This window comes from Trichoplusia ni, chromosome 2 (assembly GCF_003590095.1).
Source record: "Trichoplusia ni isolate ovarian cell line Hi5 chromosome 2, tn1, whole genome shotgun sequence".
Classification (NCBI taxonomy): domain Eukaryota; kingdom Metazoa; phylum Arthropoda; class Insecta; order Lepidoptera; family Noctuidae; genus Trichoplusia; species Trichoplusia ni.
In genome coordinates this window covers 10,854,662-10,870,496 of record NC_039479.1, presented here as the reverse complement: position 1 = coordinate 10,870,496, position 15,835 = coordinate 10,854,662, and the positions used below count along the sequence as shown (strand labels likewise).

Genomic DNA, 15,835 nt, shown 5'->3' with positions numbered 1-15,835 from the left:
ACAGAAAGAGCAAGCAGACAAATAGGTTATAAATAAATGACAGTAAAAAATTACAACCTTAAAGACAAAAACATTACATAAAACTACCTCATCCAAGGGGCATGCGTGATTTGTAATATTCGCAGCTCTTGGTCGACTCACCCCGGAAGCGTTTATAGTAACAACACGCGGCGCATACGCTGCGCGTGCGCGTTTGACAGCCTGGATGCAGTACATGACACGCCTTACCTGAAGCAAAAGATACGTAGGGATAAACATAATGTTACATGCTTTAGAAACACAGTACGAATTTACTTTAAAATGGTAACAGTTAATAATTTATTAGAGCTAAAAGGAGACCAGTGACAACTACAAATATAGGTAGATTATGTATCTACATCATAATTCCTTATTTTTTTATTAATATTTTGTGATACTGTGTTTACTAACCAACACCAAATTAAGCTTGATAGCTTTGCCTGTCCGAATGAAAATACCTCTTTCTTTTGTTTATTAAATGCAATTCAATTTATTTTATTTTCAGGTAACATGGCCTGTGGCCATGGCCATTATCTGTGCCAAAAATACTGCCATAATAAGACAATTTTTATTAGTCATATCTTTACTAATCCTTACTAATATATAAAGCTAAAGAGTTTGTTTGTTTGTTTAAACGCGCTAATCTCAGGAACAACTGGTTCAAATGAATTTTATTTTTGTATTGAATAGATCATTCGTCGAGGATGGTTTTAGGCTATATACCATCATGCTGCGACTAATAGGAGCGAAGATACAATGGAAAATGTGGAAAAATGGGGCAGGTATAAATCATGACTTATATCTTCTAACCACGCGGACGAAGTCGCGCCCAACAGCTAGTTTCAGATAAAAGTCATAGTAAAATTAAATATTTATAAAAACCGACACTAGATACATTAGGACCTAGTTACATCCAGCACAAATAACATCTACTAAATCTACAGACACTAATTTCGAAACCAATTCAAACACGTAGGTGTAAGCATTAAATATTCCTTTCACATAAAACAATAAACAACTGGTGATAGAATTAGAATTGTTTGTGCGTCTAGCTACCTATAGCTTCCGTAAAGCTCGGAGATGAACCGACGTTGGGAATTACTGATTGTAAACTGCGGCTTGCGTAGGAGGCCAGTCAGAACTGTCTGCTTCATACTGAGAATTTAGAAGGCTGTTTGTAACTTCGTTGTGGATGCAGATATAAGTACTAGGTGTTTGTTTCATACGTTGATTAGTTCGTTTATAAATTGTTTCAGTTTTATATGCAAGCTCCATGTTTGTTTTAAATTTAAAAAGTGGGTTTCTTGTTTAATCGCGAGGAACAAAAAAGAGAAGAATATGTTCTTTTTAATTCGGTGGTTTGAAATCCTGGTAGAGGGTGTCTGTTATCTGTCTAAATGTCTCAGCATTGAGGCAGTTTTTTTAGGAAAGATTATTTCTATTATTTTACAATTATAAAAAGGGTCATTTACTAAAGGTTATCTTGAAGCACAGATGAAGAAAGTAATTATTTCTGTATTTGGAAACTTAATAAAATATAGTCAGTTAGTTAGATATTGTTTCTCTTTTTTTAGAAAAATAATAGAATAGAAAGACAATTTTATTTTGCACACCACAATAACACACGAAATCTTAGTAAGGTTTTACTAATAATAATGTACTATACAACTAATCACAGAACCAGTCTCCAATGACCACACCAAGCTTCTAATAAATCTGTTCAGACATCCTGCCTTCCCCCTTATCTGTTGTGTCGTGAACATTGTGACGTATCTCGTGGTTCAAGCGACTGCCGCCAGAGGTCAGCCCGGCGACCCTCTATATGCAAATCAAATGAATTACACCTAATTTGCATTCACAAAAGCATTCAATGCATACAATTATTAATTGTAATTATTTCTATGGGATACTAACGGGTTTTGTTTAAGTAAATATGTTGTTTATCTATAGATTTATTGGTGTAAACGTTTATTAGTTAAGTTGATTTATTAAAGAATAATTAGATGTTTAAGTACATAATAAACTAATTTAATGTTTTTGGTTGTGAAATTTAAAGAAGCTGAGATGTTAATTTTGTATTGATTGATGTTTGATTATTATTGGTTAGTTTAAATGACTATTTTGCTCTTCAGACATCAATAATTTAATTCAATGTAAGTATATAGCCAAGTGGTTGAGGTTGTCGCGCCACACTCATGAAGTGCTGCGAGAGTTTGATTCCCGCGTAGAACAAGCGTTTACGTGATTCACGAATGCTAGTCTTTGTGAACTTTGTGAACACCCCCGCGATACAAGGATTGAATTCCGTAATGAGTGAGTCGTTTTTGAAAACTCTTTCTCTGTCGCCAACTTCTCACCAATCCTAAGAACACTTCAAAGCTTTTACTTCAAAAAATATCGGAAATTTAAACAATAGCGTATGCCTTCCATTTTCACGCCTAACCCACCAAACCCATTTTACAAGTTATTTTGCCACTGATAATCAATATTTCCGTTACGTACCTAACCTAACACAGGCTATATTTCACCTGATTGACACGAGAACGGGAATGTGGATGAAACCGCGGGGCGCCACGAGACTAGGAAATAAAGAGCAGATTAACTGTCAGTTATGCAAGTTGTTTGGTGGAGTGTGAGAACCACGCCCTTATGATTTAGTAGACAAGGTGCGTAATAAAACAAGTGATTTAAGTAGTTGTGCAGTGTGCACTTCAATAGATACTTATGCAATTGATGATTCTGTAAGTTAACAGGGTTTAGGAAATGTGGTAAAAGATTGGCGCGGAAAGAAAATAGACGATTGATTCGCTGCAGGCTTTCTTGACAAAATGGATCAGAATGCATATGTTGTTTTGTAAATTAAAAAAAAAATTAAAAATAATAAGATATCATGCAAGTTGCAAACAATAGGTCTTGTATACATCGGGTCAAGTACTTCTACATTTAATTGTCTCTAGCTGTTATTTCATGCGTTCGCCGAAATATATTAGGCTCTTTTAAATTTATCTGCTTCATTAAACGTCTGTTAAGCTTGAAACAAAAAAAAAGGATTAAAAAGAATATCATGTTTACCGATAGTCAAGACGTTTCTGGTAAAGGCAAACTGCAGGAATCAAGGATTTATCGAGCAACGGAGACGCATTTAAGCAGAATGATAGTGTTCACATTCACATACATAATTAAAAGTATAATGCCCATTTGAAACAGTAAAAAGCTCAACTTTTACTGCTCACAAATGGATGTTATTACGCCAGCACGCCATGGTTTAATTGACAGACATTTTCACACGTAATGTAACTCAAATCGCCTGTAACCGAGTCGCCAGACTGTTTATTGCCATTTAAACCGTTTCCTCGTTTATTAAAACATACTGTCCTGGTCTCATGACTCTCTAAACTTTTAGTAGAATAGTTTATGATAGTATTTCTGTTTCATCACCATATTTATTTAAAGTATGATTGAATTTCCTGATGAACATGTTATTCACTTACGTGAAATAGACGCAAATAAATGGGTTTGAATTTAAATAATTCTGAAAATAAGCCATTTGAAAAAATTAGATTTTTTTATGACAAGAAATTGGTGGCCCTTTAAAACATTTCAAAATTCTTCTTTTGAAAATTCAAAAACATCCGGCCATTTGAAACTCAATCGATAACCTGCTTGTATTTAAAGACCGTCACGCGATTCGACTGGAACTATACTTAAAGGAAAAATTTTCAACACATGGTACAACAATAAACTTAAAAAAATAAGAGTTGAATTTTGTATAGAAACACCTAAATTATCATTTTGGAATATTTTCTCTAATCTACCCTATGTAAGTAAAATTACATATGTATATGATTCCACAACTATCAGACCTAAATCTGTTCCAATAGAAACTAATTTAAACGATAGAAATATTCGACCCACACTTTTGCCTTGGAAGTTACTAGCCCTGGGGGAAAAGCTACTGATAACTGATGCACCTTCTCGTTAAATCTGAGCGTGAACCAGAAATTCTTAAAATACTCTTTCTGACTGACCTCAAATGGTAAAAATATACTTAAACAAATATTTACAAAGAAATACATCAAATAAATTATATCATACCGTGAAAATCGAAGTTTGGTCATTTTTCTCGTCTTTTTGCCGAAATGTATCGGAGCGTATCGGTTGTTCGTAACCCTTGTAAGCAATCACTATAGAGGGTCAACTGTTTTTACTACATTCATTTCTTGTGGTTTTGTAACTATTTAGTTAAAGAGTAAAGTTTTCCTCTAAGTAAATAATCGATTTGTTACCAAATACATATATTAAAAAAAAAAATTGTTATAGAATGTCAAGACAATGTCTTTAGAGTATAGATATTGTTTTCTTTATGTCTCACTTCCATTTTTACACTCTGTATGGGCTATTGCTTTCTCAGGCACGAATTACCATATTCATGAAATTGATAATCAAACTCCTGGTGGCTTAGAAGAAAACAACAAATCTTTTATAATTCGTTATTTAATAATAGTTAACTCACGCGTATTTATCGCAATAGCCCCACTAGTTTTGGATACAACCTTTAATCACTTGCTGCTACTTTGGGATCCAACCAGAGTCCTTAACCATGAGCAGACACGGCGGAAACTAGTCGAGCGATTCCAATAAATTTGCTTACATAAACCGTTATTAAATAAATCAGTATGAATCTTACGTAAATAATTATAATAATACAAACCGTTTCCCCATTCCCCAATATATCCCGCGATTGAAAACCGAACTATAAAGTATATTGACATCCAACAATAGCTTCATCTTATTACCGTGTTGCTAAAGACATTTACGGTCCAATATGATATAGCACCAGACCAATAAGACACCGTATCTTCGGTTTATGGCGATGCGGGGCACGCGCGCCTCTTTTTATACGGCTTACGGGAAACTGACTTAGATACAAGAAGTAGGGTAGGCAGTTCTGTAGCTAAGTAATGTGTTAATTAGTATAATGTACGGTTAGAAGATGTGTGATGTATGGCTGTTATTGTTAAGCGAATCTTTTGGAATTTGCTTGTAATTTTAGTTTGAAATATAACAATTTTACTGCACGGTTAGCTAAGTGGTTGAGGTCACCAAGACAACCCCTCTGAGCGCGACAAGTTGCGAGTTCGATTTCCGCGTATCACAAGAGTTTGTGTGATTTAGAAATGCTTGTCCTTGGTCAAGGTGTCCTGTGCATGTGACTTGTTTGCTTAGCAACACACACTATCAAATATTCAATTCTTTACTGCGGCAATCACTTTCCAAATCAACGATTGAAGATCGTATTTAACGTAACAATGTGAAGAAGTAACAAATTATTAAGTAGGCACCGCGGAAAAGCGAACACTTTTAAGCTTAAGCTTAAATATTGTATAGAGTTCGCTTCTGTAATCGTTTTTCTACGTACTCAATATGGTATTCTGTAGAAATTGTGAAATCAACAAAGCGGGTAGGATTGGTAAGTAGTATACTTACAAAACCCTGTATACGAATATCCTGGATAAACATTAAAAAAATACTGTCGCACAAACCTTGAACACTTCAACACACAAACATTCAAGTCAAATGAACAAAGACGCCGAAACTCAGGACATGCATTCAAAGATAACACAAACGCATCTCCTGCGCGGGGATCGAACCCGCGTCACGTCGCCGACAAACAAACAGCTTACAGACTTATCTTTGATTTAATCTCACAGACCACCTGGTTAGGTAGGCTGTGAGGTTAATCTACCAACTACCAAGGTCAAGTCTTGGATGGGTAATAAATATTTACATGCCGCTGTGTCTTTTAAAGGGTGTTAGCCGTCAGTTCTATTGTCAAACAAATACTGACATTAAAACCTTATTCATAACCATGACAGCTAACTGGTCTTTGACCTTCCATTGAATAAAGACTCTTAGGTTATAAAACTCATTTGTTGCCAAGCACAATATTCTAAGACGTGAAATTATTAGTTCCAGATATGATGAGGCAGACAGCGCCGCGGGATGGAACTACACTAGCATAACTTGGGTTGCCCCGAGTCATCTCCTACTGCGCTACGCGGATAATTATTTAATCTTCAATCAGTCATGGGGAGCTTAAATATAGAGCGCGAGAATGAGAAGAAAGATCAGAAGTACAAGATGAATGTAAATGTGTTTTACTTTTAAGTATTTTTTGACAGAAAGGTACAATTGTCAGTAAAGGTGAGTGAGTATCTTTAATCATACTTATATTATTTCTCATTTTGACTACCCGAAGTCTATGCTTCCTATATATTTTTTTTCGTCCTTATCTCCAAAACTGCTGAACTGATTTCAACAACCTTGACAATCAAATTAAAGCTTTAGTTTGGTTTTCCTTATCCTGCCGTAAGTAATTAAATCTTTGTCGCAATAGGTTTCAATGGGAAAATATTTGTCATACACGGGGATCGATCTCGCTACAGTTCGCACAGATTGTGTTTTCACCACTCAGCTGATTATGAAGTCAAAATCAGCTGTAATCGAACACATTTATTGCTCTACAACATTATAACCCTGTGTGACGTATGCAATGATGAGAACATGACTAATAACTCTAGAAACTCTCAAGTCTTAAAAACTAAGGCAATAGGGATTTGTTCTTGTTTCCGTTTTTATTGCCGTCCCAGTTTATTGTCGGTAAGGTCAAGATCACTATTGCTGCTGTATTGAAAGGGAACTTTTCCCTATCGTACTATAACAGGGTTGGGTCATACTAGGTTTACGACTTCACCGGTTTTACTGGCTACTAAGTAACACCGCACTGTTTTATTTCCCTTTCTCTGTTTATTTCACTTGTATGAGAATCTTGGAACAATGGTATGTTGGTTTTGTTATTGTAGTATGTTTTATGAGGAGTTTGGGAATATGGTAGTGATCATATTTTTACTTCAGTTTCTGAAACTGCTTTAGTTCCTTACTTGAACTACTATTGAAGGATGTTGAAGAATTTGGGGTAGTTTTTGAATACACGGATTTAATTGCGGACTCTACCTTAAAAAAAGAGTTGGTATGAACATTGTAGATACCAAAATTCCATATGTTTTGTCAGATTGAGAAGAAGTAGAAAATTTAGATTTAGTAGTCTAAACTAATCATAATAACTTAGATCTGAATTATGGAAAACTAAGTAATTTTCCATAGCTCCACGATACACTAAAGACGTACCAAGACTCATTTACATATTTTTCTCAGTTCGCAGATTCGCATTTGTTTTATCATACAGTAGATTGAGCTTGGTCTTCTGAACTTATATTTCATATCGTCATGGATTATTCCAATCGTCTGCGGCCACCGTAAGGCGGCAAACAGAATTAATTGCGGAGGTAAATAATGTTGAATGCCCGTTCAGGTGTGTTGGCCGCCTATTTCCTTGTATTGACCATTTTCTCGGCAATTAAATACAAAAGCTATCAATATTAGACATATTTGAAGTATTAATGTGTTTTCCGCTCGTTCTGTTACGCTGGTTTCGTTGTGTAATTGTTATTTCGTTTAATTACCTTTATTTGGTTGCTAATTAACGGATAAATTACTTGAGAGTATATCTGTCAATGTCTACAATATCAATTAATGTATAGGATACGAATCAAAAACCTAGTTAATTCATCTTATCTAAAAAATGTATTTTTCAAATCTGGGTTAGCCAATTTAACTCATCTTTGCGCATGGTTTCATTTGTGGGTACCAAGTTTACGGTGACGTAGTGTATTAAACTTTCATTTGTGTGTCACTGTCACTCAAATTAAAGCTTGATTGTCAAATCGATCTATACGTTGTATGTTATATGATATCGAGCTCCCAGATTACTTTCTCGCAAAAAGATTTTTATTTCTAAGTTTCATTCCATCCTACATTTGCAGAAAACTTCGATAAATCTCTTCATATTTTTATCCAACATTTACTTGGACATCTCTACTCTCGATGAAAGCAATTTCTTTGAATAATTAATGAATGCTCGCCAGCAAAAACCCGAGTGATCGGCGTCAGCATCGATTCGATGAACTATCAGAATTCTATGACAGCTATAATATTTTATGTTACGTAGGTAGCACTGCTTGGTACTATACCAAACGTTTGTTGATCTTCCAAATAGACATGACAGGTCAGTTGTGGGTACCTATTGTTGTATTTTCTTAAAACAAACTTTGATTAGAATATTATATATGCCACGATAAATGAATTATATAGAACTTTATCTAGCAGTATCACACTTACACTTAACCTACACTTAATTAATTTAAATTCTGCTAACCAAACAAGCAACGTATCTATGTGATAAAGGCTGCTCGTTTTTTGGTTGAAGAAGTCTATGACAGAACTTCAAACAGTTGCAAACTCTTTTCATTCAAAGCTTTTAAGTTAAGAAATTCTGCAAGCGTCATTGCGTCCTTGTTTATCTCTTGACGCTGTTCTTGTCCTTGAGCTAAAAGGATCCTTATAAAGAGCATGAAGGTCACATGCACCGTTTCCACTTTTCCAGCTTCATAATAACGCGTCAGTAGTCAGCTGAGCATAAAGCGCGGGTACTCATGAGCGCTAACTGTCGTCTGGCCCCTTGACCGATACTCGGCATGTCGCATGTTGGCCATTTCTTGCAAGTCCGTGGATTATGTCCAAGGTGGAGAAGGTAGCGGGTTTCCCCAACGAGGTTTAAACGTGTTGAAGTTACTGGAGAACCGTGCTCTTAAAGTGTATCTCTTGCAGTTGTTGAACAGTGATTGGATTTTATGCCATGTTGTGCGTCGTTTCGACTATTGCAATCTTAATTTGGGAGGTGGGGTGAGGAACCCTGAGCACCGGCTGTGACTGGTTTTCCAGATCAGGGACATCATGAGGCATTGAAAGGATGATGTAAATATTATTATTCTTAGTAATTAAAGTCACAAGATGCAAGTTTTAAAACGTAAAAGTTGACATAATTCTTACTCTATTTGATCGAATTTGGAAGCCTCGGCAAAATTATGTTTTTTTTAATAAGATCAAGTAACACTATGAGGAAAAATAACAAAAGATGTAAACTCCAAATCCCTAAAGATAAACTTTGAGCTAAATATCCAAAAATATTTATATTTAGAACTGGATTATATTGCCACTTAGGAACGACCGCGAACCTTTTTTAATTCAACCTCTACCTTCATTACATATTTGTTGTTTAAAAGGTACTCCGTCCCAAAGTCACTTAGCATTATTATTTTAACGAGGTTTGAATACAAGGAAAATTATCTTTGTATTTTCTAAGAGTAATATTAGTGACTAATTATGTGGTACCTAGACTTGTAGTTAAAATAATGATTTCTCTTGTTGTTCTTTTTCTTTCAAGAAGCAAGCTCGGGTAGTTTTCTAGTCGAAATGTACGAGTAGTCTATCCTACTGGCTGATAATGTTAGTTGCCATTGAAGATACCATTTTTAAAACCGGAATTCACAAAACCAAAAAGACTATACCAAAAAGGTTGGATAACATTTGATCGCTCGTCGCTTGTTCCTTGCCTGGTGCATCATTACCGCGCAAGTTTTTGCCGTCTGTCGCCTCGTACGGTAATTCAGTTATGCCTGTGACTTCATTGATTGAAGCCTCCGCGTTTAGCGGTCATTGGGGAACAACTGTTCATGTACCGTCCTCCATGCGGTAATTGATTGCTGGTGATTGAACTTGCACTCCATTTCAAAGCTAATTATACTCCTGGGGAATTATTTGATTATACGTAATTGGTTATTTGCGAAGATGGATGGAGGCAACAATAGGTGGCGCGTTAGAGTAGCACTTTATATCTAATTAACCTGATCTATTTTGGCGAAGTTCTTTTTTGTTATAGATTAATGTATTTGGTTTTAGATTGAACAACTTTCGAAGTATATAGTTTTAGGTTACATAGTTATTTTTTTTCTATCTACTCTACTTAATGTAGCGATAATTGAGGAAAAATCTAATACTGAGTAATTTAATAAGGTATTCGTTAGAAGTGGTTCTCATTGCGGGACTCAACCGCCTCACTTCAGTGAAATAATAAGCTGATACAAAAAGAAATAAAAACCGAGGGGAATGTGAAATAAAAATGTTTTTCAGCCTTCGAAACCACTACTACAAAGTAGTGTGGTTCTCTCTCAGGATAACACGCATGTGGCTTAGAATCGCGCCTCGCCAAGGACCTTTGACAAAGTAATGACGGAGCGCAGACAAAGGGCTCCCCCCACCCTCCCCTTCCAGAGTACTTGTCTCCCCCCTCGCAGGGAGACCGCCTAAGGGCGAGGGTATCTATGGCTTGAGAGGATAAAGCCCTGTTTGAACTACAACTCTTAGAAGGATTTTGTATTTTTGGAACAAATACTTTGTTTACAAAAATGGTAGGATGGTTGGTGTTTTTTGAAAGGAAAAAGGAATTTACTAGAATCTAAAGGAAATGAAATATAAAAGAAAAGGAGAATCCTCTCGTAGAAATTACACAAGTAAGAGAGTCTTACTTTGATTTTTGTTAAGACACACATTTCGTTATTTATTTACCTGCTTTACAAAAAGGATCAAATACATGAATTGATACAGTAAAATGTCTATCAAATGTCCAAAAAAGGAAAATCCCACATCCACCTAAATCAACGCCACTCTACCACCAATGCAAGTGCCACCCGCCATTACAGATCGCACGTTTTGATTCGTCCTCGACGTGAGACTGGCTCAAGTGCGGCGCCAGCGAGCGTTGTCACCCTACCGCGGACGCTGAACAACGCGGTTTATTTAAATAATGTAGATTACCTAACCCTGGTTACCGGATTGTGGAATTATGAACGTTATGTGTTAGGAAATTTAATAATTTAGGTTTCTGTACTGATAAGTTCAATTATTATGCTAAGACGATAATAAACTTATTTTCGCGTCAATGGCATCCTTACTTGGTTTCCATCAGATTTGATGTGACTAATAATTTCGCCACATCATCGGCAAAATTCAAGTCAACTTTTCCGTAAATAATTTGTTTGGCATTTTTCTAGCTAAAGTTAATAAAAAATTGAAATTATAAGTCCAGAACGTATAGCTATTTAGTATTTCCTATAACCAAATTATGGTCACCATAAAACATAAGGCAGAATACTCACTACACATTTGTAACTTATCATCACAATAAATAAATTTACAGTATTTCCGCACTAAAAACGTACAGTTTCAAATCATAGCAGTTTTAATATCAAACTAAATATTAATAAACTAAGCGATTTCATTACTGAGATAACTGATTGCGGAAAAGAGACAGCGTTCTACGTCCTATATAGCGCCATCTTGCTCCCACAACTGCAAGTCTTAGTTCAAGAGTTGTCAGTCCCGTGCTAGGTACCTGGTTATGACTTGAAGCTTAATTAAACGTGTCGTAACTATCCAGTAATTATAAGGCAAAACTAAAACATAAAACATTACATATCTCTTATGTTATCAATATCACTAGCGGTTAAATCACGCTATCTCTTTCATTTCAATGCGTAAAGATGCGACGGATATATTTTTATTTATTTCTTTACGTTTCTTTTTATTATTTCACGTTAAATTTACTGCGTCATATATACCGTACTCACGCGTCAACTTAAATTAAGACATTCTCGAATGCCTATCGCGTCTGTACACCCGAAAAAAGGTAGAACGAGACAAACGTGGTCTAGGGAATGGTGACCTACTACTACCTCAAGATGGAGACCGAAAGTCTATCCTGTGTATTGCGTTGATTTTCTTTATGAATTGTGCAGTTAGTTTGATAACTTTAATAAATACAAGCTCCTGCAGTACCTTTTACCGACCACTGACGTCATTGGACCGCAATAACGCGGTATTAATAATTTAATAAAATAATTCGTATCCAAGTTTTTTCCAATAAAATAGTAACCTTTAGAGAGCACAGTTAGGTCAACAATGTGTAGGTAATGATTTCCTCAACTTTATTTATTCCGAAGCGTCACCCAGACTTCAAACCAATTGACATTTAAGAATTCGGCCATTTTAAACTGTCGCCATGTATCTATAGTATTGTGTATCTAAACCTATGTAACCGCGTCCGTACGCAAACTGTAAATTGAAAATTATTACATAGTCCTATCATCCCGCTCGTTCAAACGTGTGAGAAATAGATTTGCAATGCAATCAAAATGAATGGGCTCTAGTTGTTTGAATTATTTGAAAATGCCTCTGGGTTTTAGAAAATTTAGTATTATGTTTTAATGTCAGGCAATAAACAGCGTGGGTTGTAGATCGAATGCGGACTAAAGGAGTATGCTTGAATGTGTAATAGTCACAGTTAGAAGGAAGTCTTTGGAATTCTATTAGTAATTGACTCCCTGTTGTGATATGAATACCTGTTTGCTAGTCTTAGGTTTTGTGATCATCTACAAAACAAGAAACCGATAATTTATTATCGTCGTTGTTTTTAGATTATTTTTCTTAAATAGAATGTAAAAGATTTGCTTTTAATTTGATGTCTTTATCTTGAAATCTTTTTGGCATCCGGCAGGATTGTCCGAAAGGGTTAGCGTGGCGTCGATACCTATGGAAAGAACATGGGTAGGTTTTAGTCCAAAAGCCTAACACTAATTTCGGCTCAATCGAAAGCGGGGAGGAGCCATTTCATGACTTTCCCATCCGGGGACAAATAAGCATAATATTGGCGATTTTAGAATTGAGAGACTTAATTATTTAACCTAATATCCTACACTCTAGGTATCTATCTTTACGCGAAAACATAGAGAGGATCTAAAAATGTGAGTGAAAAATAATATCTAACTATAAAGGTCACAGCAATACTCAGGACAAACCATGACATCACTCACACAACTAATTATTACCAATTAAGTAATTGAAAACTAATAGCTATTGGAACAGTTATTTATTAGTATTTATGTGTTTAACACGCATATTATTCCCATAATGGGTAGTGTAACGCTATACTGTAGTTAACGACATGCGATTCTAATGAGAATAGGACTGACATGGAGCCATGTGAAGTTTGCTTGTAAAAAAACGACATTATTAATCCATAGTTTTCTGCCTAAGGAAGGAATATATAAGTGATGTGAAGTGATGTTAAAAGTTATGTCAAGCACATGACTTTTAACATCACTTAACGTAACATAACGTATCTCGTAACGTCACACGAGATTTTAAATCACTGTATAGGGAATACATTTTTTATATACGAGATAAAAACTGGTAGATAATGTCTTGCGGCATTAAGTCCGCGTTATGTACCACAATTGTACATGAAAGTTTAAATAAATAAATAAATAAAAGGAAAATATGTATCCAATATGTTTTGGAAATCTGTCTGACGGACAAAACAGTTTTTTTTTTCAAATACTGTATTGCTCTATTAGATAATCTTTTTAGTTTTTGAGTGTCAATGGTAAGTTTCCAGGTCACCTAGCAACACTCATTAATTTTAAATTTAAGTAAACTCGTTTTTGTAATTGCCGTTTTATTTGCTCCATTTAAAGGTTAACGCGACAGAAATTATTATCTTAATTACAAGCATTAAGTAGGTGACCGTTACTCATCGTCATTTGTCACAGAAAATAATTCACTTTGAGGGCAATACGATTGTGCTTGATTAACTTTAATATATTGCTTCTATTATATGTAGGTTGATGTTAGAAATGGTGAGACCTTATGATGAATGTAAGACATTCAGGGGTCTACCGCCAAGTTTCAAATTAATTCTATTTGTAATTGTGGAAGCGTGACATAGCACTACGCGGCTGACGTCCCTATAGGCTCATAGAACACCCCCTGAATCTGTCATGTCTCATACACAGTACTCGTATATTTGTCTGATTGAAACATGCTACAGGTTAATATTTATTTTAGAAATCCTAGTTGATTAACTATAGAAAAAGGTATTTTCTCAACAATAGGTAAAAATGAGAAAGGAGTATTCACAGATATGATATAGTCTTAGTATCCATCGCCTTTAATTATAAGTTACTGAAGACGATGATATCGTAGCTTAGGAACTAAGTAATGCAGTTTAAACGGTTTTCATTCACAAATGCTTTCAAGGGCACGACGATATTTATGTAAAGTTTTCACTTAAATCATGGTGTCAACGGCCTGCAGACTGCACTAATTGATTGCATATTATGGCTAAGATAGATAGCCAAGTTCAACTCTGCGGACATATCTGTAAATAATACAACTATTTAATATATTGTTTGTGGTGCTGTGGAACGTAACATACCATCCTATCCACTAAGTTACTAATTTATAAAACTTTTGACACTTCAACTCAGTCCCAATTTGAGTAACCTGTTTTTCAGTGCTATGAGTTTTACTTGCACGACTAAGGTACTATGTTTACCTAATATTGTGAAATAAATCACAATTTAGTATGAGTCTAACCCGCTCATCTTTTAGGTAGACTATTGCGAATTCTTATCATAATAATAGATTTTAGATTTACTATCTTAATGATCATTAGTACATTACCTACCTCTGTTTAACAATTCATATTAAATTATACAAGATTAATTATATCAATTAGCTTATTGGTATCAAATTTTGAATTAGAGATTATAATAATGGGTTATCACGAATAATTTAGAGAATTTCAGGAAGCCTGACACCGCGTCATTAATTTATACTACTTCATCAAATAGTGACGTTTCTTTTTCACAACTGCGTTAATAATACAAGAAAAATACAATAACAATTTGTGTAATACCTATCATTTCCATTTTTATGACACAAGTATTTATAATTCAAGTAACTTCTGGTTTCAAAGGAACTGATATTTTTCGCGATAAAGTTATTTAAAACGTTCAAGACTTGGCTCCACAGTCTACCGTGCTCCCGAACCTTAACAAGTTAAATGATTGTTTGGAAGCAACCGGTCGCTGATGTTATCATAAGGTTATTTAACCGTGAGTTTCGTCAGAGCGCCCGTTAATAACTGGTTATATAACAACTACTTATGTGTAGTTAAAACTGTAACTGTTTCAATGTAACGGAATATTAACAAGTTACGGTCACCTGGTTGCCTTACTTCATCGGGAGATGTATGGTTCCGTGCAGTGAACATGATGGTATTAATACTGTATGCATCAGTTTGTATGGAGATGATTTTCTTCTTTAATCTAGTTTCCCATACTTATTGAAAATGGATAAAAGGCGCAAATATTAGAAGAAAAAGAGAGAGTACAAAAGATTTGGTCATTTTGTTACACCCTGAATATAAAAAGCTTTCTGAATTCAGTCGAAATTATGGTAAATCGTCGTCCAACAATATAGGGAATTTCGTTTTTTTTCATACACGTGTTATGCTACTTCTTGTTCTTCCATCAGCAACAATCCTAAGCTCACATTTTTATTCTTAACTAGCTTTTCGCCCGCGGCTTCGCCCGCGTCGAGGTCGAAGAGAACTCTTCAAAACTCCGGGATAAAAACTATTCTAAGTTCTTTCTCAAGGTCAACTCTATCTTTGTACCAAATTTCATTAAAATCAGTTCAGTGGTTCAAACGTGAAAGCGTAACAGACAGGCAGAGTTACTTTCGCATTTATAATATTAGTAGGGATTTAATTCAAATCGTTTCTGTTTTGTTCTTACGAGATGATAACAAAACAAAACTTCCAACAATTCCGAACACCTTTTTTTATTAAAACCAATGGCACGATTCCATACTTTACTTTTACCGATCTGACACTTGACAGTGACATTAATATTTGACCGGCTTCGCGATCAGTGATGTGTTAGCAACCTCTGACTGTCGACGTATCGATCGACTATTGACACCCATCGACCTAATTAATCCCATCTCTAATTAATTA

General features: G+C 35.2%; 1 long non-coding RNA gene across 1 annotated transcript in view; it reads right to left on the bottom strand.

Moving 5' to 3' along the window:
• Nucleotides 1-15,835, bottom strand: part of LOC113507053 — a 53,503-nt gene continuing 37,668 nt past the window's right edge. The window contains exon 3 of the long non-coding RNA XR_003401790.1: nt 1-228. This is a non-coding gene — a long non-coding RNA (uncharacterized LOC113507053). The remainder of the gene's footprint in view (nt 229-15,835) is intronic.